Genomic DNA, 25,082 nt, shown 5'->3' on the forward strand with positions numbered 1-25,082 from the left:
GAAATCAGAGGTGTTTTTTGCGAAGTGCCTACCTGTAGATTTTGGCCTCTAGCTCAGCCGGCACCTAGGGAAACCTACCAAACCTGTGCATTTCTGAAAACTAGAGACCTAGGGGAATCCAAGAATGGGTGACTTGCGGGGCTCGGACCAGGTTCTGTTACCCAGAATCCTTTGCAAACCTCAAAATTTGGCTAAAAAAACACATGTTCCTCACATTTCTGTGGCAGAAAGTTCAGGAATCTGAGAGGAGCCACAAATGTCCTTCCATCCAGCGTTCCCCCACGTCTCCCGATAAAAATGATACCTCACTTGTGTGGGTAGGCCTAGCGCCCGCGACAGGAAACGCCCCAAAGCGCAACGTGGACAAATCCAAATTTTTGGAAGAAAACAGAGCTGTTTTTTGCGAAGTACCTACCTGTAGATTTTGGCCTCTAGCTCAGCCGGCAACTAGGGAAACCTACCAAACCTGTGCATTTCTGAAAACTAGAGACCTAGGGGAATCCAAGGAGGGGTGACTTGCGGGGCTCGAACCAGGTTCTGTTACCCAGAATCCTTTGCAAACCTCAAAATTTGGCTAAAAAAACACATGTTCCTCACATTTCTGTGGCAGAAAGTTCGGGAATCTGAGAGGAGCCACAAATTTCCTTCCACCCAGCGTTCCCCCAAGTCTCCCGATAAAAATGATACCTCACTTGTGTGGGTAGGCCTAGCGCCCGCGACAGGAAACGCCCCAAAGCGCAACGTGGACACATCCAAATTTTTGGAAGAAAACAGATGTTTTTTGCGAAGTACCTACCTGTAGATTTTGGCCTCTAGCTCAACCGGCACCTAGGGAAACCTACCAAACTTGTGCATTTCTGAAAACTAGAGAGCTAGGGGAATCCAAGGAGGGGTGACTTGCGGGGCTCGGACCAGGTTCTGTTACCCAGAATCCTTTGCAAACCTCAAAATTTGGCTAAAAAAACACATCTTCCTCACATTTCTGTGGCAGAAAGTTCTGGAATCTGAGAGGAGCCACAAATTTCCTTCTACCCAGCGTTCCCCCAAGTCTCCCGATAAAAATTATACCTCACTTGTGGGGGTAGGCCTAGCGCCCGCGACAGGAAACGCCCCAAAGCGCAACGTGGACACATCCAAATTTTTGGAAGAAAACAGAGGTGTTTTTTGTGAAGTGCCTACCTGTAGATTTTGGCCTCCAGCTCAGCCGGCACCTAGGGAAACCTACCAAACCTGTGCATTTCTGAAAACTAGAGAGCTAGGGGAATCCAAGGAGGGGTGACTTGCGGGGCTTGGACCAGGTTCTGTTACCCAGAATCCTTTGCAAACCTCAAAATTTGGCTAAAAAAACACATGTTCCTCACATTTCAGTGGCAGAAAGTTCGGGAATCTGAGAGGAGCCACAAATTTCCTTCCACCCAGCGTTCCCCCAAGTCTCCCGATAAAAATGATACCTCACTTGTGTGGGTAGGCCTAGAGCCCGCGACAGGAAACGCCCCAAAGCGCAACGTGGACACATCCAAATTTTTGAAAGAAAACAGTGCCTACCTGTGGATTTTGGCCTGTAGCTCAGCCGGCACCTAGGGAAACCTACCAAACCTGTGCATTTCTGAAAACTAGAGACCTAGGGGATTCCAAGATGGGGTGACTTGTGGGGCTCGGACCAGGTTCTGTTACCCAGAATCTTTTGCAAACCTCAAAATTTGGCTAAAAAAACACATGTTCCTCACTTTTTAGTGGCAGAAAGTTCTGGAATCTGAGAGGAGCCACAAATTTGATCCAGCCAGCGTTCCCCCAAGTCTCCCGATAAAAATGATACCTCACTTGTGTGGGTAGGCCTAGCGCCCGCGACAGGAAACGCCCCAAACCGCAACGTGGACACATCCACATTTTTGGAAGAAATCAGAGGTGTTTTTTGCGAAGTGCCTACCTGTAGATTTTGGCCTCTAGCTCAGCCGGCACCTAGGGAAACCTACCAAACCTGTGCATTTCTGAAAACTAGAGACCTAGGGGAATCCAAGAATGGGTGACTTGCGGGGCTCGGACCAGGTTCTGTTACCCAGATTCCTTTGCAAACCTCAAAATTTGGCTAAAAAAACACATGTTCCTCACATTTCTGTGGCAGAAAGTTCAGGAATCTGAGAGGAGCCACAAATGTCCTTCCATCCAGCGTTCCCCCACGTCTCCCGATAAAAATGATACCTCACTTGTGTGGGTAGGCCTAGCGCCCGCGACAGGAAACGCCCCAAAGCGCAACGTGGACACATCCACATTTTTGGAAGAAAACAGAGGTGTTTTTTGCGAAGTACCTACCTGTAGATTTTGGCCTCTAGCTCAGCCGGCAACTAGGGAAACCTACCAAACCTGTGCATTTCTGAAAACTAGAGACCTAGGGGAATCCAAGGAGGGGTGACTTGCGGGGCTCGAACCAGGTTCTGTTACCCAGAATCCTTTGCAAACCTCAAAATTTGGCTAAAAAAACACATGTTCCTCACATTTCTGTGGCAGAAAGTTCGGTAATCTGAGAGGAGCCACAAATTTCCTTCCACCCAGCGTTCCCCCAAGTCTCCCGATAAAAATGATACCTCACTTGTGTGGGTAGGCCTAGCGCCCGCGACAGGAAACGCCCCAAAGCGCAACGTGGACACATCCAAATTTTTGGAAGAAAACAGGTGTTTTTTGCGAAGTACCTACCTGTAGATTTTGGCCTCTAGCTCAGCCGGCACCTAGGGAAACCTACCAAACCTGTGCATTTCTGAAAACTAGAGAGCTAGGGGAATCCAAGGAGGGGTGACTTGCGGGGCTCGGACCAGGTTCTGTTACCCAGAATCCTTTGCAAACCTCAAAATTTGGCTAAAAAAACATATGTTCCTCACATTTCTGTGGCAGAAAGTTCTGGAATCTGAGAGAAGCCACAAATTTCCTTCTACCCAGCGTTCCCCCAAGTCTCCCGATAAAAATTATACCTCACTTGTGGGGGTAGGCCTAGCGCCCGCGACAGGAAACGCCCCAAAGCGCAACGTGGACACATCCAAATTTTTGGAAGAAAACAGAGGTGTTTTTTGTGAAGTGCCTACCTGTAGATTTTGGCCTCCAGCTCAGCCGGCACCTAGGGAAACCTACCAAACCTGTGCATTTCTGAAAACTAGAGAGCTAGGGGAATCCAAGGAGGGGTGACTTGCGGGGCTTGGACCAGGTTCTGTTACCCAGAATCCTTTGCAAACCTCAAAATTGGCTAAAAAAACACATGTTCCTCACATTTCTGTGGCAGAAAGTTCTGGAATCTGAGAGGAGCCACAAATTTCCTTCCACCCAGCGTTCCCCCAAGTCTCCCGATAAAAATGATACCTCACTTGTGTGGGTAGGCCTAGAGCCCGCGACAGGAAACGCCCCAAAGCGCAACGTGGACACATCCAAATTTTTGAAAGAAAACAGTGCCTACCTGTGGATTTTGGCCTGTAGCTCAGCCGGCACCTAGGGAAACCTACCAAACCTGTGCATTTCTGAAAACTAGAGACCTAGGGGATTCCAAGATGGGGTGACTTGTGGGGCTCGGACCAGGTTCTGTTACCCAGAATCTTTTGCAAACCTCAAAATTTGGCAAAAAAAACACATGTTCCTCACTTTTTAGTGGCAGAAAGTTCTGGAATCTGAGAGGAGCCACAAATTTGATCCAGCCAGCGTTCCCCCAAGTCTCCCGATAAAAATGATACCTCACTTGTGTGGGTAGGCCTAGCGCCCGCGACAGGAAACGCCCCAAACCGCAACGTGGACACATCCACATTTTTGGAAGAAATCAGAGGTGTTTTTTGCGAAGTGCCTACCTGTAGATTTTGGCCTCTAGCTCAGCCGGCACCTAGGGAAACCTACCAAACCTGTGCATTTCTGAAAACTAGAGACCTAGGGGAATCCAAGAATGGGTGACTTGCGGGGCTCGGACCAGGTTCTGTTACCCAGAATCCTTTGCAAACCTCAAAATTTGGCTAAAAAAACACATGTTCCTCACATTTCTGTGGCAGAAAGTTCAGGAATCTGAGAGGAGCCACAAATGTCCTTCCATCCAGCGTTCCCCCACGTCTCCCGATAAAAATGATACCTCACTTGTGTGGGTAGGCCTAGCGCCCGCGACAGGAAACGCCCCAAAGCGCAACGTGGACAAATCCAAATTTTTGGAAGAAAACAGAGCTGTTTTTTGCGAAGTACCTACCTGTAGATTTTGGCCTCTAGCTCAGCCGGCAACTAGGGAAACCTACCAAACCTGTGCATTTCTGAAAACTAGAGACCTAGGGGAATCCAAGGAGGGGTGACTTGCGGGGCTCGAACCAGGTTCTGTTACCCAGAATCCTTTGCAAACCTCAAAATTTGGCTAAAAAAACACATGTTCCTCACATTTCTGTGGCAGAAAGTTCGGGAATCTGAGAGGAGCCACAAATTTCCTTCCACCCAGCGTTCCCCCAAGTCTCCCGATAAAAATGATACCTCACTTGTGTGGGTAGGCCTAGCGCCCGCGACAGGAAACGCCCCAAAGCGCAACGTGGACACATCCAAATTTTTGGAAGAAAACAGGTGTTTTTTGCGAAGTACCTACCTGTAGATTTTGGCCTCTAGCTCAGCCGGCACCTAGGGAAACCTACCAAACCTGTGCATTTCTGAAAACTAGAGAGCTAGGGGAATCCAAGGAGGGGTGACTTGCGGGGCTCGGACCAGGTTCTGTTACCCAGAATCCTTTGCAAACCTCAAAATTTGGCTAAAAAAACACATGTTCCTCACATTTCTGTGGCAGAAAGTTCTGGAATCTGAGAGGAGCCACAAATTTCCTTCTACCCAGCGTTCCCCCAAGTCTCCCGATAAAAATTATACCTCACTTGTGGGGGTAGGCCTAGCGCCCGCGACAGGAAACGCCCCAAAGCGCAACGTGGACACATCCAAATTTTGGGAAGAAAACAGAGGTGTTTTTTGCGAAGTGACTAACTGTAGATTTTGGCCTCTAGCTCAGCCGGCACCTAGGGAAACCTACCAAACCTGTGCATTTCTGAAAACTAGAGACCTAGGGGAATCCAAGGAGGGGTGACTTGCGGGGCTCGGACCAGGTTCTGTTACCCAGAATCCTTTGCAAACCTCAAAATTTGGCTAAAAAAACACATGTTCCTCACATTTCAGTGGCAGAAAGTTCGGGAATCTGAGAGGAGCCACAAATTTCCTTCCACCCAGCGTTCCCCCAAGTCTCCCGATAAAAATGATACCTCACTTGTGTGGGTAGGCCTAGAGCCCGCGACAGGAAACGCCCCAAAGCGCAACGTGGACGCATCCAAATTTTTGGAAGAAAACAGAGGTGTTTTTTGCGAAGTACCTACCTGTAGATTTTGGCCTCTAGCTCAGCCGGCAACTAGGGAAACCTACCAAACCTGTGCATTTCTGAAAACTAGAGACCTAGGGGAATCCAAGGAGGGGTGACTTGCGGGGCTCGAACCAGGTTCTGTTACCCAGAATCCTTTGCAAACCTCAAAATTTGGCAAAAAAAACACATGTTCCTCACATTTCTGTGGCAGAAAGTTCGGTAATCTGAGAGGAGCCACAAATTTCCTTCCACCCAGCGTTCCCCCAAGTCTCCCGATAAAAATGATACCTCACTTGTGTGGGTAGGCCTAGCGCCCGCGACAGGAAACGCCCCAAAGCGCAACGTGGACACATCCAAATTTTTGGAAGAAAACAGGTGTTTTTTGCGAAGTACCTACCTGTAGATTTTGGCCTCTAGCTCAGCCGGCACCTAGGGAAACCTACCAAACCTGTGCATTTCTGAAAACTAGAGAGCTAGGGGAATCCAAGGAGGGGTGACTTGCGGGGCTCGGACCAGGTTCTGTTACCCAGAATCCTTTGCAAACCTCAAAATTTGGCTTAAAAAACACATGTTCCTCACATTTCTGTGGCAGAAAGTTCTGGAATCTGAGAGGAGCCACAAATTTCCTTCTACCCAGCGTTCCCCCAAGTCTCCCGATAAAAATTATACCTCACTTGTGGGGGTAGGCCTAGCGCCCGCGACAGGAAACGCCCCAAAGCGCAACGTGGACACATCCAAATTTTTGGAAGAAAACAGAGGTGTTTTTTGTGAAGTGCCTACCTGTAGATTTTGGCCTCCAGCTCAGCCGGCACCTAGGGAAACCTACCAAACCTGTGCATTTCTGAAAACTAGAGAGCTAGGGGAATCCAAGGAGGGGTGACTTGCGGGGCTTGGACCAGGTTCTGTTACCCAGAATCCTTTGCAAACCTCAAAATTTGGCTAAAAAAACACATGTTCCTCACATTTCAGTGGCAGAAAGTTCGGGAATCTGAGAGGAGCCACAAATTTCCTTCCACCCAGCGTTCCCCCAAGTCTCCCGATAAAAATGATACCTCACTTGTGTGGGTAGGCCTAGAGCCCGCGACAGGAAACGCCCCAAAGCGCAACGTGGACACATCCAAATTTTTTAAAGAAAACAGTGCCTACCTGTGGATTTTGGCCTGTAGCTCAGCCGGCACCTAGGGAAACCTACCAAACCTGTGCATTTCTGAAAACTAGAGACCTAGGGGATTCCAAGATGGGGTGACTTGTGGGGCTCGGACCAGGTTCTGTTACCCAGAATCTTTTGCAAACCTCAAAATTTGGCTAAAAAAACACATGTTCCTCACATTTCAATGGCAGAAAGTTCTGGAATCTGAGAGGAGCCACAAATTTGATCCAGCCAGCGTTCCCCCAAGTCTCCCGATAAAAATGATACCTCACTTGTGTGGGTAGGCCTAGCGCCCGCGACAGGAAACGCCCCAAAGCGCAACGTGGACACATCCAAATTTTTGGAAGAAAACAGAGGTGTTATTTGCGAAGTGCCTACCTGTAGATTTTGGCCTCTAGCTCAGCCGGCACCTAGGGAAACCTACCAAACCTGTGCATTTCTGAAAACTAGAGACCTAGGGGAATCCAAGGAGGGGTGACTTGCGGGGCTCGGACCAGGTTCTGTTACCCAGAATCCTTTGCAAACCTCAAAATTTGGCTAAAAAAACACATGTTCCTCACATTTCTGTGGCAGAAAGTTCGGGAATCTGAGAGGAGCCACAAATTTCCTTCCACCCAGCGTTCCCCCAAGTCTCCCGATAAAAATTATACCTCACTTGTGTGGGTAGGCCTAGCTCCCGCGACAGGAAACGCCCCAAAGCGCAACGTGGACACATCCAAATTTTTGGAAGAAAACAGAGGTGTTTTTTGCGAAGTGACTAACTGTAGATTTTGGCCTCTAGCTCAGCCGGCACCTAGGGAAACCTACCAAACCTGTGCATTTCTGAAAACTAGAGACCTAGGGGAATCCAAGGAGGGGTGACTTGCGGGGCTCGGACCAGGTTCTGTTACCCAGAATCCTTTGCAAACCTCAAAATTTGGCTAAAAAAACACATGTTCCTCACATTTCAGTGGCAGAAAGTTCGGGAATCTGAGAGGAGCCACAAATTTCCTTCCACCCAGCGTTCCCCCAAGTCTCCCGATAAAAATGATACCTCACTTGTGTGGGTAGGCCTAGAGCCCGCGACAGGAAACGCCCCAAAGCGCAACGTGGACGCATCCAAATTTTTGGAAGAAAACAGAGGTGTTTTTTGCGAAGTACCTACCTGTAGATTTTGGCCTCTAGCTCAGCCGGCAACTAGGGAAACCTACCAAACCTGTGCATTTCTGAAAACTAGAGACCTAGGGGAATCCAAGGAGGGGTGACTTGCGGGGCTCGAACCAGGTTCTGTTACCCAGAATCCTTTGCAAACCTCAAAATTTGGCTAAAAAAACACATGTTCCTCACATTTCTGTGGCAGAAAGTTCGGTAATCTGAGAGGAGCCACAAATTTCCTTCCACCCAGCGTTCCCCCAAGTCTCCCGATAAAAATGATACCTCACTTGTGTGGGTAGGCCTAGTGCCCGCGACAGGAAACGTCCCAAAGCGCAACGTGGACACATCCAAATTTTTGGAAGAAAACAGGTGTTTTTTGCGAAGTACCTACCTGTAGATTTTGGCCTCTAGCTCAGCCGGCACCTAGGGAAACCTACCAAACCTGTGCATTTCTGAAAACTAGAGAGCTAGGGGAATCCAAGGAGGGGTGACTTGCGGGGCTCGGACCAGGTTCTGTTACCCAGAATCCTTTGCAAACCTCAAAATTTGGCTTAAAAAACACATGTTCCTCACATTTCTGTGGCAGAAAGTTCTGGAATCTGAGAGGAGCCACAAATTTCCTTCTACCCAGCGTTCCCCCAAGTCTCCCGATAAAAATTATACCTCACTTGTGGGGGTAGGCCTAGCGCCCGCGACAGGAAACGCCCCAAAGCGCAACGTGGACACATCCACATTTTTGGAAGAAAACAGAGGTGTTTTTTGTGAAGTGCCTACCTGTAGATTTTGGCCTCCAGCTCAGCCGGCACCTAGGGAAACCTACCAAACCTGTGCATTTCTGAAAACTAGAGAGCTAGGGGAATCCAAGGAGGGGTGACTTGCGGGGCTCGGACCAGGTTCTGTTACCCAGAATCCTTTGCAAACCTCAAAATTTGGCTTAAAAAACACATGTTCCTCACATTTCTGTGGCAGAAAGTTCTGGAATCTGAGAGGAGCCACAAATTTCCTTCTACCCAGCGTTCCCCCAAGTCTCCCGATAAAAATTATACCTCACTTGTGGGGGTAGGCCTAGCGCCCGCGACAGGAAACGCCCCAAAGCGCAACGTGGACACATCCAAATTTTTGGAAGAAAACAGAGGTGTTTTTTGTGAAGTGCCTACCTGTAGATTTTGGCCTCCAGCTCAGCCGGCACCTAGGGAAACCTACCAAACCTGTGCATTTCTGAAAACTAGAGAGCTAGGGGAATCCAAGGAGGGGTGACTTGCGGGGCTTGGACCAGGTTCTGTTACCCAGAATCCTTTGCAAACCTCAAAATTTGGCTAAAAAAACACATGTTCCTCACATTTCAGTGGCAGAAAGTTCGGGAATCTGAGAGGAGCCACAAATTTCCTTCCACCCAGCGTTCCCCCAAGTCTCCCGATAAAAATGATACCTCACTTGTGTGGGTAGGCCTAGAGCCCGCGACAGGAAACGCCCCAAAGCGCAACGTGGACACATCCAAATTTTTGAAAGAAAACAGTGCCTACCTGTGGATTTTGGCCTGTAGCTCAGCCGGCACCTAGGGAAACCTACCAAACCTGTGCATTTCTGAAAACTAGAGACCTAGGGGAATCCAAGATGGGGTGACTTGTGGGGCTCGGACCAGGTTCTGTTACCCAGAATCTTTTGCAAACCTCAAAATTTGGCTAAAAAAACACATGTTCCTCACATTTCAATGGCAGAAAGTTCTGGAATCTGAGAGGAGCCACAAATTTGATCCAGCCAGCGTTCCCCCAAGTCTCCCGATAAAAATGATACCTCACTTGTGTGGGTAGGCCTAGCGCCCGCGACAGGAAACGCCCCAAAGCGCAACGTGGACACATCCAAATTTTTGGAAGAAAACAGAGGTGTTATTTGCGAAGTGCCTACCTGTAGATTTTGGCCTCTAGCTCAGCCGGCACCTAGGGAAACCTACCAAACCTGTGCATTTCTGAAAACTAGAGACCTAGGGGAATCCAAGGAGGGGTGACTTGCGGGGCTCGGACCAGGTTCTGTTACCCAGAATCCTTTGCAAACCTCAAAATTTGGCTAAAAAAACACATGTTCCTCACATTTCTGTGGCAGAAAGTTCGGGAATCTGAGAGGAGCCACAAATTTCCTTCCACCCAGCGTTCCCCCAAGTCTCCCGATAAAAATTATACCTCACTTGTGTGGGTAGGCCTAGCTCCCGCGACAGGAAACGCCCCAAAGCGCAACGTGGACACATCCAAATTTTTGGAAGAAAACAGAGGTGTTTTTTGCGAAGTGACTAACTGTAGATTTTGGCCTCTAGCTCAGCCGGCACCTAGGGAAACCTACCAAACCTGTGCATTTCTGAAAACTAGAGACCTAGGGGAATCCAAGGAGGGGTGACTTGCGGGGCTCGGACCAGGTTCTGTTACCCAGAATCCTTTGCAAACCTCAAAATTTGGCTACAAAAACACATGTTCCTCACATTTCAGTGGCAGAAAGTTCGGGAATCTGAGAGGAGCCACAAATTTCCTTCCACCCAGCGTTCCCCCAAGTCTCCCGATAAAAATGATACCTCACTTGTGTGGGTAGGCCTAGAGCCCGCGACAGGAAACGCCCCAAAGCGCAACGTGGACGCATCCAAATTTTTGGAAGAAAACAGAGGTGTTTTTTGCGAAGTACCTACCTGTAGATTTTGGCCTCTAGCTCAGCCGGCAACTAGGGAAACCTACCAAACCTGTGCATTTCTGAAAACTAGAGACCTAGGGGAATCCAAGGAGGGGTGACTTGCGGGGCTCGAACCAGGTTCTGTTACCCAGAATCCTTTGCAAACCTCAAAATTTGGCTAAAAAAACACATGTTCCTCACATTTCTGTGGCAGAAAGTTCGGTAATCTGAGAGGAGCCACAAATTTCCTTCCACCCAGCGTTCCCCCAAGTCTCCCGATAAAAATGATACCTCACTTGTGTGGGTAGGCCTAGCGCCCGCGACAGGAAACGCCCCAAAGCGCAACGTGGACACATCCAAATTTTTGGAAGAAAACAGGTGTTTTTTGCGAAGTACCTACCTGTAGATTTTGGCCTCTAGCTCAGCCGGCACCTAGGGAAACCTACCAAACCTGTGCATTTCTGAAAACTAGAGAGCTAGGGGAATCCAAGGAGGGGTGACTTGCGGGGCTCGGACCAGGTTCTGTTACCCAGAATCCTTTGCAAACCTCAAAATTTGGCTTAAAAAACACATGTTCCTCACATTTCTGTGGCAGAAAGTTCTGGAATCTGAGAGGAGCCACAAATTTCCTTCTACCCAGCGTTCCCCCAAGTCTCCCGATAAAAATTATACCTCACTTGTGGGGGTAGGCCTAGCGCCCGCGACAGGAAACGCCCCAAAGCGCAACGTGGACACATCCAAATTTTTGGAAGAAAACAGAGGTGTTTTTTGTGAAGTGCCTACCTGTAGATTTTGGCCTCCAGCTCAGCCGGCACCTAGGGAAACCTACCAAACCTGTGCATTTCTGAAAACTAGAGAGCTAGGGGAATCCAAGGAGGGGTGACTTGCGGGGCTTGGACCAGGTTCTGTTACCCAGAATCCTTTGCAAACCTCAAAATTGGCTAAAAAAACACATGTTCCTCACATTTCTGTGGCAGAAAGTTCTGGAATCTGAGAGGAGCCACAAATTTCCTTCCACCCAGCGTTCCCCCAAGTCTCCCGATAAAAATGATACCTCACTTGTGTGGGTAGGCCTAGAGCCCGCGACAGGAAACGCCCCAAAGCGCAACGTGGACACATCCAAATTTTTGAAAGAAAACAGTGCCTACCTGTGGATTTTGGCCTGTAGCTCAGCCGGCACCTAGGGAAACCTACCAAACCTGTGCATTTCTGAAAACTAGAGACCTAGGGGATTCCAAGATGGGGTGACTTGTGGGGCTCGGACCAGGTTCTGTTACCCAGAATCTTTTGCAAACCTCAAAATTTGGCAAAAAAAACACATGTTCCTCACTTTTTAGTGGCAGAAAGTTCTGGAATCTGAGAGGAGCCACAAATTTGATCCAGCCAGCGTTCCCCCAAGTCTCCCGATAAAAATGATACCTCACTTGTGTGGGTAGGCCTAGCGCCCGCGACAGGAAACGCCCCAAACCGCAACGTGGACACATCCACATTTTTGGAAGAAATCAGAGGTGTTTTTTGCGAAGTGCCTACCTGTAGATTTTGGCCTCTAGCTCAGCCGGCACCTAGGGAAACCTACCAAACCTGTGCATTTCTGAAAACTAGAGACCTAGGGGAATCCAAGAATGGGTGACTTGCGGGGCTCGGACCAGGTTCTGTTACCCAGAATCCTTTGCAAACCTCAAAATTTGGCTAAAAAAACACATGTTCCTCACATTTCTGTGGCAGAAAGTTCAGGAATCTGAGAGGAGCCACAAATGTCCTTCCATCCAGCGTTCCCCCACGTCTCCCGATAAAAATGATACATCACTTGTGTGGGTAGGCCTAGCGCCCGCGACAGGAAACGCCCCAAAGCGCAACGTGGACAAATCCAAATTTTTGGAAGAAAACAGAGCTGTTTTTTGCGAAGTACCTACCTGTAGATTTTGGCCTCTAGCTCAGCCGGCAACTAGGGAAACCTACCAAACCTGTGCATTTCTGAAAACTAGAGACCTAGGGGAATCCAAGGAGGGGTGACTTGCGGGGCTCGAACCAGGTTCTGTTACCCAGAATCCTTTGCAAACCTCAAAATTTGGCTAAAAAAACACATGTTCCTCACATTTCTGTGGCAGAAAGTTCGGGAATCTGAGAGGAGCCACAAATTTCCTTCCACCCAGCGTTCCCCCAAGTCTCCCGATAAAAATGATACCTCACTTGTGTGGGTAGGCCTAGCGCCCGCGACAGGAAACGCCCCAAAGCGCAACGTGGACACATCCAAATTTTTGGAAGAAAACAGGTGTTTTTTGCGAAGTACCTACCTGTAGATTTTGGCCTCTAGCTCAGCCGGCACCTAGGGAAACCTACCAAACCTGTGCATTTCTGAAAACTAGAGAGCTAGGGGAATCCAAGGAGGGGTGACTTGCGGGGCTCGGACCAGGTTCTGTTACCCAGAATCCTTTGCAAACCTCAAAATTTGGCTAAAAAAACACATGTTCCTCACATTTCTGTGGCAGAAAGTTCTGGAATCTGAGAGGAGCCACAAATTTCCTTCTACCCAGCGTTCCCCCAAGTCTCCCGATAAAAATTATACCTCACTTGTGGGGGTAGGCCTAGCGCCCGCGACAGGAAACGCCCCAAAGCGCAACGTGGACACATCCAAATTTTTGGAAGAAAACAGAGGTGTTTTTTGTGAAGTGACTAACTGTAGATTTTGGCCTCTAGCTCAGCCGGCACCTAGGGAAACCTACCAAACCTGTGCATTTCTGAAAACTAGAGACCTAGGGGAATCCAAGGAGGGGTGACTTGCGGGGCTCGGACCAGGTTCTGTTACCCAGAATCCTTTGCAAACCTCAAAATTTGGCTAAAAAAACACATGTTCCTCACATTTCTGTGGCAGAAAGTTCGGGAATCTGAGAGGAGCCACAAATTTCCTTCCACCCAGCGTTCCCCCAAGTCTCCCGATAAAAATGATACCTCACTTGTGTGGGTAGGCCTAGCTCCCGCGACAGGAAACGCCCCAAAGCGCAACGTGGACACATCCAAATTTTGGGAAGAAAACAGAGGTGTTTTTTGCGAAGTGACTAACTGTAGATTTTGGCCTCTAGCTCAGCCGGCACCTAGGGAAACCTACCAAACCTGTGCATTTCTGAAAACTAGAGACCTAGGGGAATCCAAGGAGGGGTGACTTGCGGGGCTCGGACCAGGTTCTGTTACCCAGAATCCTTTGCAAACCTCAAAATTTGGCTAAAAAAACACATGTTCCTCACATTTCAGTGGCAGAAAGTTCGGGAATCTGAGAGGAGCCACAAATTTCCTTCCACCCAGCGTTCCCCCAAGTCTCCCGATAAAAATGATACCTCACTTGTGTGGGTAGGCCTAGAGCCCGCAACAGGAAACGCCCCAAAGCGCAACGTGGACGCATCCAAATTTTTGGAAGAAAACAGAGGTGTTTTTTGCGAAGTACCTACCTGTAGATTTTGGCCTCTAGCTCAGCCGGCAACTAGGGAAACCTACCAAACCTGTGCATTTCTGAAAACTAGAGACCTAGGGGAATCCAAGGAGGGGTGACTTGCGGGGCTCGAACCAGGTTCTGTTACCCAGAATCCTTTGCAAACCTCAAAATTTGGCTAAAAAAACACATGTTCCTCACATTTCTGTGGCAGAAAGTTCGGTAATCTGAGAGGAGCCACAAATTTCCTTCCACCCAGCGTTCCCCCAAGTCTCCCGATAAAAATGATACCTCACTTGTGTGGGTAGGCCTAGCGCCCGCGACAGGAAACGCCCCAAAGCGCAACGTGGACACATCCAAATTTTTGGAAGAAAACAGGTGTTTTTTGCGAAGTACCTACCTGTAGATTTTGGCCTCTAGCTCAGCCGGCACCTAGGGAAACCTACCAAACCTGTGCATTTCTGAAAACTAGAGAGCTAGGGGAATCCAAGGAGGGGTGACTTGCGGGGCTCGGACCAGGTTCTGTTACCCAGAATCCTTTGCAAACCTCAAAATTTGGCTTAAAAAACACATGTTCCTCACATTTCTGTGGCAGAAAGTTCTGGAATCTGAGAGGAGCCACAAATTTCCTTCTACCCAGCGTTCCCCCAAGTCTCCCGATAAAAATTATACCTCACTTGTGGGGGTAGGCCTAGCGCCCGCGACAGGAAACGCCCCAAAGCGCAACGTGGACACATCCAAATTTTTGGAAGAAAACAGAGGTGTTATTTGCGAAGTGCCTACCTGTAGATTTTGGCCTCTAGCTCAGCCGGCACCTAGGGAAACCTACCAAACCTGTGCATTTCTGAAAACTAGAGACCTAGGGGAATCCAAGGAGGGGTGACTTGCGGGGCTCGGACCAGGTTCTGTTACCCAGAATCCTTTGCAAACCTCAAAATTTGGCTAAAAAAACACATGTTCCTCACATTTCTGTGGCAGAAAGTTCGGGAATCTGAGAGGAGCCACAAATTTCCTTCCACCCAGCGTTCCCCCAAGTCTCCCGATAAAAATTATACCTCACTTGTGTGGGTAGGCCTAGCTCCCGCGACAGGAAACGCCCCAAAGCGCAACGTGGACACATCCAAATTTTTGGAAGAAAACAGAGGTGTTTTTTGCGAAGTGACTAACTGTAGATTTTGGCCTCTAGCTCAGCCGGCACCTAGGGAAACCTACCAAACCTGTGCATTTCTGAAAACTAGAGACCTAGGGGAATCCAAGGAGGGGTGACTTGCGGGGCTCGGACCAGGTTCTGTTACCCAGAATCCTTTGCAAACCTCAAAATTTGGCTAAAAAAACACATGTTCCTCACATTTCAGTGGCAGAAAGTTCGGGAATCTGAGAGGAGCCACAAATTTCCTTCCACCCAGCGTTCCCCCAAGTCTCCCGATAAAAATGATACCTCACTTGTGTGGGTAGGCCTAGAGCCCGCGACAGGAAACGCCCCAAAGCGCAACGTGGACGCATCCAAATTTTTGGAAGAAAACAGAGGTGTTTTTTGCGAAGTACCTACCTGTAGATTTTGGCCTCTAGCTCAGCCGGCAACTAGGGAAACCTACCAAACCTGTGCATTTCTGAAAACTAGAGACCTAGGGGAATCCAAGGAGGGGTGACTTGCGGGGCTCGAACCAGGTTCTGTTACCCAGAATCCTTTGCAAACCTCAAAATTTGGCTAAAAAAACACATGTTCCTCACATTTCTGTGGCAGAAAGTTCGGTAATCTGAGAGGAGCCACAAATTTCCTTCCACCCAGCGTTCCCCCAAGTCTCCCGATAAAAATGATACCTCACTTGTGTGGGTAGGCCTAGCGCCCGCGACAGGAAACGCCCCAAAGCGCAACGTGGACACATCCAAATTTTTGGAAGAAAACAGGTGTTTTTTGCGAAGTACCTACCTGTAGATTTTGGCCTCTATCTCAGCCGGCACCTAGGGAAACCTACCAAACCTGTGCATTTCTGAAAACTAGAGAGCTAGGGGAATCCAAGGAGGGGTGACTTGCGGGGCTCGGACCAGGTTCTGTTACCCAGAATCCTTTGCAAACCTCAAAATTTGGCTTAAAAAACACATGTTCCTCACATTTCTGTGGCAGAAAGTTCTGGAATCTGAGAGGAGCCACAAATTTCCTTCTACCCAGCGTTCCCCCAAGTCTCCCGATAAAAATTATACCTCACTTGTGGGGGTAGGCCTAGCGCCCGCGACAGGAAACGCCCCAAAGCGCAACGTGGACACATCCAAATTTTTGGAAGAAAACAGAGGTGTTTTTTGTGAAGTGCCTACCTGTAGATTTTGGCCTCCAGCTCAGCCGGCACCTAGGGAAACCTACCAAACCTGTGCATTTCTGAAAACTAGAGAGCTAGGGGAATCCAAGGAGGGGTGACTTGCGGGGCTCGGACCAGGTTCTGTTACCCAGAATCCTTTGCAAACCTCAAAATTTGGCTTAAAAAACACATGTTCCTCACATTTCTGTGGCAGAAAGTTCTGGAATCTGAGAGGAGCCACAAATTTCCTTCTACCCAGCGTTCCCCCAAGTCTCCCGATAAAAATTATACCTCACTTGTGGGGGTAGGCCTAGCGCCCGCGACAGGAAACGCCCCAAAGCGCAACGTGGACACATCCAAATTTTTGGAAGAAAACAGAGGTGTTTTTTGTGAAGTGCCTACCTGTAGATTTTGGCCTCCAGCTCAGCCGGCACCTAGGGAAACCTACCAAACCTGTGCATTTCTGAAAACTAGAGAGCTAGGGGAATCCAAGGAGGGGTGACTTGCGGGGCTTGGACCAGGTTCTGTTACCCAGAATCCTTTGCAAACCTCAAAATTTGGCTAAAAAAACACATGTTCCTCACATTTCAGTGGCAGAAAGTTCGGGAATCTGAGAGGAGCCACAAATTTCCTTCCACCCAGCGTTCCCCCAAGTCTCCCGATAAAAATGATACCTCACTTGTGTGGGTAGGCCTAGAGCCCGCGACAGGAAACGCCCCAAAGCGCAACGTGGACACATCCAAATTTTTGAAAGAAAACAGTGCCTACCTGTGGATTTTGGCCTGTAGCTCAGCCGGCACCTAGGGAAACCTACCAAACCTGTGCATTTCTGAAAACTAGAGACCTAGGGGAATCCAAGATGGGGTGACTTGTGGGGCTCGGACCAGGTTCTGTTACCCAGAATCTTTTGCAAACCTCAAAATTTGGCTAAAAAAACACATGTTCCTCACATTTCAATGGCAGAAAGTTCTGGAATCTGAGAGGAGCCACAAATTTGATCCAGCCAGCGTTCCCCCAAGTCTCCCGATAAAAATGATACCTCACTTGTGTGGGTAGGCCTAGCGCCCGCGACAGGAAACGCCCCAAAGCGCAACGTGGACACATCCAAATTTTTGGAAGAAAACAGAGGTGTTATTTGCGAAGTGCCTACCTGTAGATTTTGGCCTCTAGCTCAGCCGGCACCTAGGGAAACCTACCAAACCTGTGCATTTCTGAAAACTAGAGACCTAGGGGAATCCAAGGAGGGGTGACTTGCGGGGCTCGGACCAGGTTCTGTTACCCAGAATCCTTTGCAAACCTCAAAATTTGGCTAAAAAAACACATGTTCCTCACATTTCTGTGGCAGAAAGTTCGGGAATCTGAGAGGAGCCACAAATTTCCTTCCACCCAGCGTTCCCCCAAGTCTCCCGATAAAAATTATACCTCACTTGTGTGGGTAGGCCTAGCTCCCGCGACAGGAAACGCCCCAAAGCGCAACGTGGACACATCCAAATTTTTGGAAGAAAACAGAGGTGTTTTTTGCGAAGTGACTAACTGTAGATTTTGGCCTCTAGCTCAGCCGGCACCTAGGGAAACCTACCAAACCTGTGCATTTCTGAAAACTAGAGACCTAGGGGAATCCAAGGAGGGGTGACTTGCGGGGCTCGGACCAGGTTCTGTTACCCAGAATCCTTTGCAAACCTCAAAATTTGGCTACAAAAACACATGTTCCTCACATTTCAGTGGCAGAAAGTTCGGGAATCTGAGAGGAGCCACAAATTTCCTTCCACCCAGCGTTCCCCCAAGTCTCCCGATAAAAATGATACCTCACTTGTGTGGGTAGGCCTAGAGCCCGCGACAGGAAACGCCCCAAAGCGCAACGTGGACGCATCCAAATTTTTGGAAGAAAACAGAGGTGTTTTTTGCGAAGTACCTACCTGTAGATTTTGGCCTCTAGCTCAGCCGGCAACTAGGGAAACCTACCAAACCTGTGCATTTCTGAAAACTAGAGACCTAGGGGAATCCAAGGAGGGGTGACTTGCGGGGCTCGAACCAGGTTCTGTTACCCAGAATCCTTTGTAAACCTCAAAATTTGTCTAAAAAAACACATGTTCCTCACATTTCTGTGGCAGAAAGTTCGGTAATCTGAGAGGAGCCACAAATTTCCTTCCACCCAGCGTTCCCCCAAGTCTCCCGATAAAAATGATACCTCACTTGTGTGGGTAGGCCTAGCGCCCGCGACAGGAAACGCCCCAAAGCGCAACGTGGACACATCCAAATTTTTGGAAGAAAACAGGTGTTTTTTGCGAAGTACCTACCTGTAGATTTTGGCCTCTAGCTCAGCCGGCACCTAGGGAAACCTACCAAACCTGTGCATTTCTGAAAACTAGAGAGCTAGGGGAATCCAAGGAGGGGTGACTTGCGGGGCTCGGACCAGGTTCTGTTACCCAGAATCCTTTGCAAACCTCAAAATTTGGCTAAAAAAACACATGTTCCTCACATTTCTGTGGCAGAAAGTTCTGGAATCTGAGAGGAGCCACAAATTTCCTTCTACCCAGCGTTCCCCCAAGTCTCCCGATAAAAATTATACCTCACTTGTGGGGGTAGGCCTAGCGCCCGCGACAGGAAACGCCCCAAAGCGCAACGTGGACACATCCAAATTTTTGGAAGAAAACAGAGGTGTTTTTTGTGAAGTGCCTACCTGTAGATTTTGGCCTCCAGCTCAGCCGGCACCTAGGGAAACCTACCAAACCTGTGCATTTCTGAAAACTAGAGAGCTAGGGGAATCCAAGGAGGGGTGACTTGCGGGGCTTGGACCAGGTTCTGTTACCCAGAATCCTTTGCAAACCTCAAAATTGGCTAAAAAAACACATGTTCCTCACATTTCTGTGGCAGAAAGTTCTGGAATCTGAGAGGAGCCACAAATTTCCTTCCACCCAGCGTTCCCCCAAGTCTCCCGATAAAAATGATACCTCACTTGTGTGGGTAGGCCTAGAGCCCGCGACAGGAAACGCCCCAAAGCGCAACGTGGACACATCCAAATTTTTGAAAGAAAACAGTGCCTACCTGTGGATTTTGGCCTGTAGCTCAGCCGGCACCTAGGGAAACCTACCAAACCTGTGCATTTCTGAAAACTAGAGACCTAGGGGATTCCAAGATGGGGTGACTTGTGGGGCTCGGACCAGGTTCTGTTACCCAGAATCTTTTGCAAACCTCAAAATTTGGCAAAAAAAACACATGTTCCTCACTTTTTAGTGGCAGAAAGTTCTGGAATCTGAGAGGAGCCACAAATTTGATCCAGCCAGCGTTCCCCCAAGTCTCCCGATAAAAATGATACCTCACTTGTGTGGGTAGGCCTAGCGCCCGCGACAGGAAACGCCCCAAACCGCAACGTGGACACATCCACATTTTTGGAAGAAATCAGAGGTGTTTTTTGCGAAGTGCCTACCTGTAGATTTTGGCCTCTAGCTCAGCCGGCACCTAGGGAAACCTACCAAACCTGTGCATTTCTGAAAACTAGAGACCTAGGGGAATCCAAGAATGGGTGACTTGCGGGGCTCGGACCAGGTTCTGTTACCCAGAATCCTTTGCAAACCTCAAAATTTGGCTAAAAAAACACATGTTCCTCACATTTCTGTGGCAGAAAGTTCAGGAATCTGAGAGGAGCCACAAATGTCCTTCCATCCAGCGTTCCCCCACGTCTCCCGATAAAAATGATACATCACTTGTGTGGGTAGGCCTAGCGCCCGCGACAGGAAACGCCCCAAAGCGCAACGTGGACAAATCCAAATTTTTGGAAGAAAACAGAGCTGTTTTTTGCGAAGTACCTACCTGTAGATTTTGGCCTCTAGCTCAGCCGGCAACTAGGGAAACCTACCAAACCTGTGCATTTCTGAAAACTAGAGACCTAGGGGAATCCAAGGAGGGGTGACTTGCGGGGCTCGAACCAGGTTCTGTTACCCAGAATCCTTTGCAAACCTCAAAATTTGGCTAAAAAAACACATGTTCCTCACATTTCTGTGGCAGAAAGTTCGGGAATCTGAGAGGAGCCACAAATTTCCTTCCACCCAGCGTTCCCCCAAGTCTCCCGATAAAAATGATACCTCACTTGTGTGGGTAGGCCTAGCGCCCGCGACAGGAAACGCCCCAAAGCGCAACGTGGACACATCCAAATTTTTGGAAGAAAACAGGTGTTTTTTGCGAAGTACCTACCTGTAGATTTTGGCCTCTAGCTCAGCCGGCACCTAGGGAAACCTACCAAACCTGTGCATTTCTGAAAACTAGAGAGCTAGGGGAATCCAAGGAGGGGTGACTTGCGGGGCTCGGACCAGGTTCTGTTACCCAGAATCCTTTGCAAACCTCAAAATTTGGCTAAAAAAACACATGTTCCTCACATTTCTGTGGCAGAAAGTTCGGGAATCTGAGAGGAGCCACAAATTTCCTTCCACCCAGCGTTCCCCCAAGTCTCCCGATAAAAATGATACCTCACTTGTGTGGGTAGGCCTAGCGCCCGCGACAGGAAACGCCCCAAAGCGCAACGTGGACACATCCAAATTTTTGGAAGAAAACAGGTGTTTTTTGCGAAGTACCTACCTGTAGATTTTGGCCTCTAGCTCAGCCGGCACCTAGGGAAACCTACCAAACCTGTGCATTTCTGAAAACTAGAGAGCTAGGGGAATCCAAGGAGGGGTGACTTGCGGGGCTCGGACCAGGTTCTGTTACCCAGAATCCTTTGCAAACCTCAAAATTTGGCTAAAAAAACACATGTTCCTCACATTTCTGTGGCAGAAAGTTCGGGAATCTGAGAGGAGCCACAAATTTCCTTCCACCCAGCGTTCCCCCAAGTCTCCCGATAAAAATTATACCTCACTTGTGTGGGTAGGCCTAGCTCCCGCGACAGGAAACGCCCCAAAGCGCAACGTGGACACATCCAAATTTTTGGAAGAAAACAGAGGTGTTTTTTGCGAAGTGACTAACTGTAGATTTTGGCCTCTAGCTCAGCCGGCACCTAGGGAAACCTACCAAACCTGTGCATTTCTGAAAACTAGAGACCTAGGGGAATCCAAGGAGGGGTGACTTGCGGGGCTCGGACCAGGTTCTGTTACCCAGAATCCTTTGCAAACCTCAAAATTTGGCTACAAAAACACATGTTCCTCACATTTCAGTGGCAGAAAGTTCGGGAATCTGAGAGGAGCCACAAATTTCCTTCCACCCAGCGTTCCCCCAAGTCTCCCGATAAAAATGATACCTCACTTGTGTGGGTAGGCCTAGAGCCCGCGACAGGAAACGCCCCAAAGCGCAACGTGGACGCATCCAAATTTTTGGAAGAAAACAGAGGTGTTTTTTGCGAAGTACCTACCTGTAGATTTTGGCCTCTAGCTCAGCCGGCAACTAGGGAAACCTACCAAACCTGTGCATTTCTGAAAACTAGAGACCTAGGGGAATCCAAGGAGGGGTGACTTGCGGGGCTCGAACCAGGTTCTGTTACCCAGAATCCTTTGCAAACCTCAAAATTTGGCTAAAAAAACACATGTTCCTCACATTTCTGTGGCAGAAAGTTCGGTAATCTGAGAGGAGCCACAAATTTCCTTCCACCCAGCGTTCCCCCAAGTCTCCCGATAAAAATGATACCTCACTTGTGTGGGTAGGCCTAGCGCCCGCGACAGGAAACGCCCCAAAGCGCAACGTGGACACATCCAAATTTTTGGAAGAAAACAGGTGTTTTTTGCGAAGTACCTACCTGTAGATTTTGGCCTCTAGCTCAGCCGGCACCTAGGGAAACCTACCAAACCTGTGCATTTCTGAAAACTAGAGAGCTAGGGGAATCCAAGGAGGGGTGACTTGCGGGGCTCGGACCAGGTTCTGTTACCCAGAATCCTTTGCAAACCTCAAAATTTGGCTTAAAAAACACATGTTCCTCACATTTCTGTGGCAGAAAGTTCTGGAATCTGAGAGGAGCCACAAATTTCCTTCTACCCAGCGTTCCCCCAAGTCTCCCGATAAAAATTATACCTCACTTGTGGGGGTAGGCCTAGCGCCCGCGACAGGAAACGCCCCAAAGCGCAACGTGGACACATCCAAATTTTTGGAAGAAAACAGAGGTGTTTTTTGTGAAGTGCCTACCTGTAGATTTTGGCCTCCAGCTCAGCCGGCACCTAGGGAAACCTACCAAACCTGTGCATTTCTGAAAACTAGAGAGCTAGGGGAATCCAAGGAGGGGTGACTTGCGGGGCTTGGACCAGGTTCTGTTACCCAGAATCCTTTGCAAACCTCAAAATTGGCTAAAAAAACACATGTTCCTCACATTTCTGTGGCAGAAAGTTCTGGAATCTGAGAGGAGCCACAAATTTCCTTCCACCCAGCGTTCCCCCAAGTCTCCCGATAAAAATGATACCTCACTTGTGTGGGTAGGCCTAGAGCCCGCGACAGGAAACGCCCCAAAGCGCAACGTGGACACATCCAAATTTTTGAAAGAAAACAGTGCCTACCTGTGGATTTTGGCCTGTAGCTCAGCCGGCACCTAGGGAAACCTACCAAACCTGTGCATTTCTGAAAACTAGAGACCTAGGGGATTCCAAGATGGGGTGACTTGTGGGGCTCGGACCAGGTTCTGTTACCCAGAATCTTTTGCAAACCTCAAAATTTGGCAAAAAAAACACATGTTCCTCACTTTTTAGTGGCAGAAAGTTCTGGAATCTGAGAGGAGCCACAAATTTGATCCAGCCAGCGTTCCCCCAAGTCTCCCGATAAAAATGATACCTCACTTGTGTGGGTAGGCCTAGCGCCCGCGACAGGAAACGCCCCAAACCGCAACGTGGACACATCCACATTTTTGGAAGAAATCAGAGGTGTTTTTTGCGAAGTGCCTACCTGTAGATTTTGGCCTCTAGCTCAGCCGGCACCTAGGGAAACCTACCAAACCTGTGCATTTCTGAAAACTAGAGACCTAGGGGAATCCAAGAATGGGTGACTTGCGGGGCTCGGACCAGGTTCTGTTACCCAGAATCCTTTGCAAACCTCAAAATTTGGCTAAAAAAACACATGTTCCTCACATTTCTGTGGCAGAAAGTTCAGGAATCTGAGAGGAGCCACAAATGTCCTTCCATCCAGCGTTCCCCCACGTCTCCCGATAAAAATGATACATCACTTGTGTGGGTAGGCCTAGCGCCCGCGACAGGAAACGCCCCAAAGCGCAACGTGGACAAATCCAAATTTTTGGAAGAAAACAGAGCTGTTTTTTGCGAAGTACCTACCTGTAGATTTTGGCCTCTAGCTCAGCCGGCAACTAGGGAAACCTACCAAACCTGTGCATTTCTGAAAACTAGAGACCTAGGGGAATCCAAGGAGGGGTGACTTGCGGGGCTCGAACCAGGTTCTGTTACCCAGAATCCTTTGCAAACCTCAAAATTTGGCTAAAAAAACACATGTTCCTCACATTTCTGTGGCAGAAAGTTCGGGAATCTGAGAGGAGCCACAAATTTCCTTCCACCCAGCGTTCCCCCAAGTCTCCCGATAAAAATGATACCTCACTTGTGTGGGTAGGCCTAGCGCCCGCGACAGGAAACGCCCCAAAGCGCAACGTGGACACATCCAAATTTTTGGAAGAAAACAGGTGTTTTTTGCGAAGTACCTACCTGTAGATTTTGGCCTCTAGCTCAGCCGGCACCTAGGGAAACCTACCAAACCTGTGCATTTCTGAAAACTAGAGAGCTAGGGGAATCCAAGGAGGGGTGACTTGCGGGGCTCGGACCAGGTTCTGTTACCCAGAATCCTTTGCAAACCTCAAAATTTGGCTAAAAAAACACATGTTCCTCACATTTCTGTGGCAGAAAGTTCTGGAATCTGAGAGGAGCCACAAATTTCCTTCTACCCAGCGTTCCCCCAAGTCTCCCGATAAAAATTATACCTCACTTGTGGGGGTAGGCCTAGCGCCCGCGACAGGAAACGCCCCAAAGCGCAACGTGGACACATCCAAATTTTTGGAAGAAAACAGAGGTGTTTTTTGTGAAGTGACTAACTGTAGATTTTGGCCTCTAGCTCAGCCGGCACCTAGGGAAACCTACCAAACCTGTGCATTTCTGAAAACTAGAGACCTAGGGGAATCCAAGGAGGGGTGACTTGCGGGGCTCGGACCAGGTTCTGTTACCCAGAATCCTTTGCAAACCTCAAAATTTGGCTAAAAAAACACATGTTCCTCACATTTCTGTGGCAGAAAGTTCGGGAATCTGAGAGGAGCCACAAATTTCCTTCCACCCAGCGTTCCCCCAAGTCTCCCGATAAAAATGATACCTCACTTGTGTGGGTAGGCCTAGCTCCCGCGACAGGAAACGCCCCAAAGCGCAACGTGGACACATCCAAATTTTGGGAAGAAAACAGAGGTGTTTTTTGCGAAGTGACTAACTGTAGATTTTGGCCTCTAGCTCAGCCGGCACCTAGGGAAACCTACCAAACCTGTGCATTTCTGAAAACTAGAGACCTAGGGGAATCCAAGGAGGGGTGACTTGCGGGGCTCGGACCAGGTTCTGTTACCCAGAATCCTTTGCAAACCTCAAAATTTGGCTAAAAAAACACATGTTCCTCACATTTCAGTGGCAGAAAGTTCGGGAATCTGAGAGGAGCCACAAATTTCCTTCCACCCAGCGTTCCCCCAAGTCTCCCGATAAAAATGATACCTCACTTGTGTGGGTAGGCCTAGAGCCCGCAACAGGAAACGCCCCAAAGCGCAACGTGGACGCATCCAAATTTTTGGAAGAAAACAGAGGTGTTTTTTGCGAAGTACCTACCTGTAGATTTTGGCCTCTAGCTCAGCCGGCAACTAGGGAAACCTACCAAACCTGTGCATTTCTGAAAACTAGAGACCTAGGGGAATCCAAGGAGGGGTGACTTGCGGGGCTCGAACCAGGTTCTGTTACCCAGAATCCTTTGCAAACCTCAAAATTTGGCTAAAAAAACACATGTTCCTCACATTTCTGTGGCAGAAAGTTCGGTAATCTGAGAGGAGCCACAAATTTCCTTCCACCCAGCGTTCCCCCAAGTCTCCCGATAAAAATGATACCTCACTTGTGTGGGTAGGCCTAGCGCCCGCGACAGGAAACGCCCCAAAGCGCAACGTGG

This window comes from Pleurodeles waltl, chromosome 8 (genome assembly GCF_031143425.1).
Source record: "Pleurodeles waltl isolate 20211129_DDA chromosome 8, aPleWal1.hap1.20221129, whole genome shotgun sequence".
Taxonomy (NCBI): Eukaryota; Metazoa; Chordata; class Amphibia; order Caudata; family Salamandridae; genus Pleurodeles; species Pleurodeles waltl.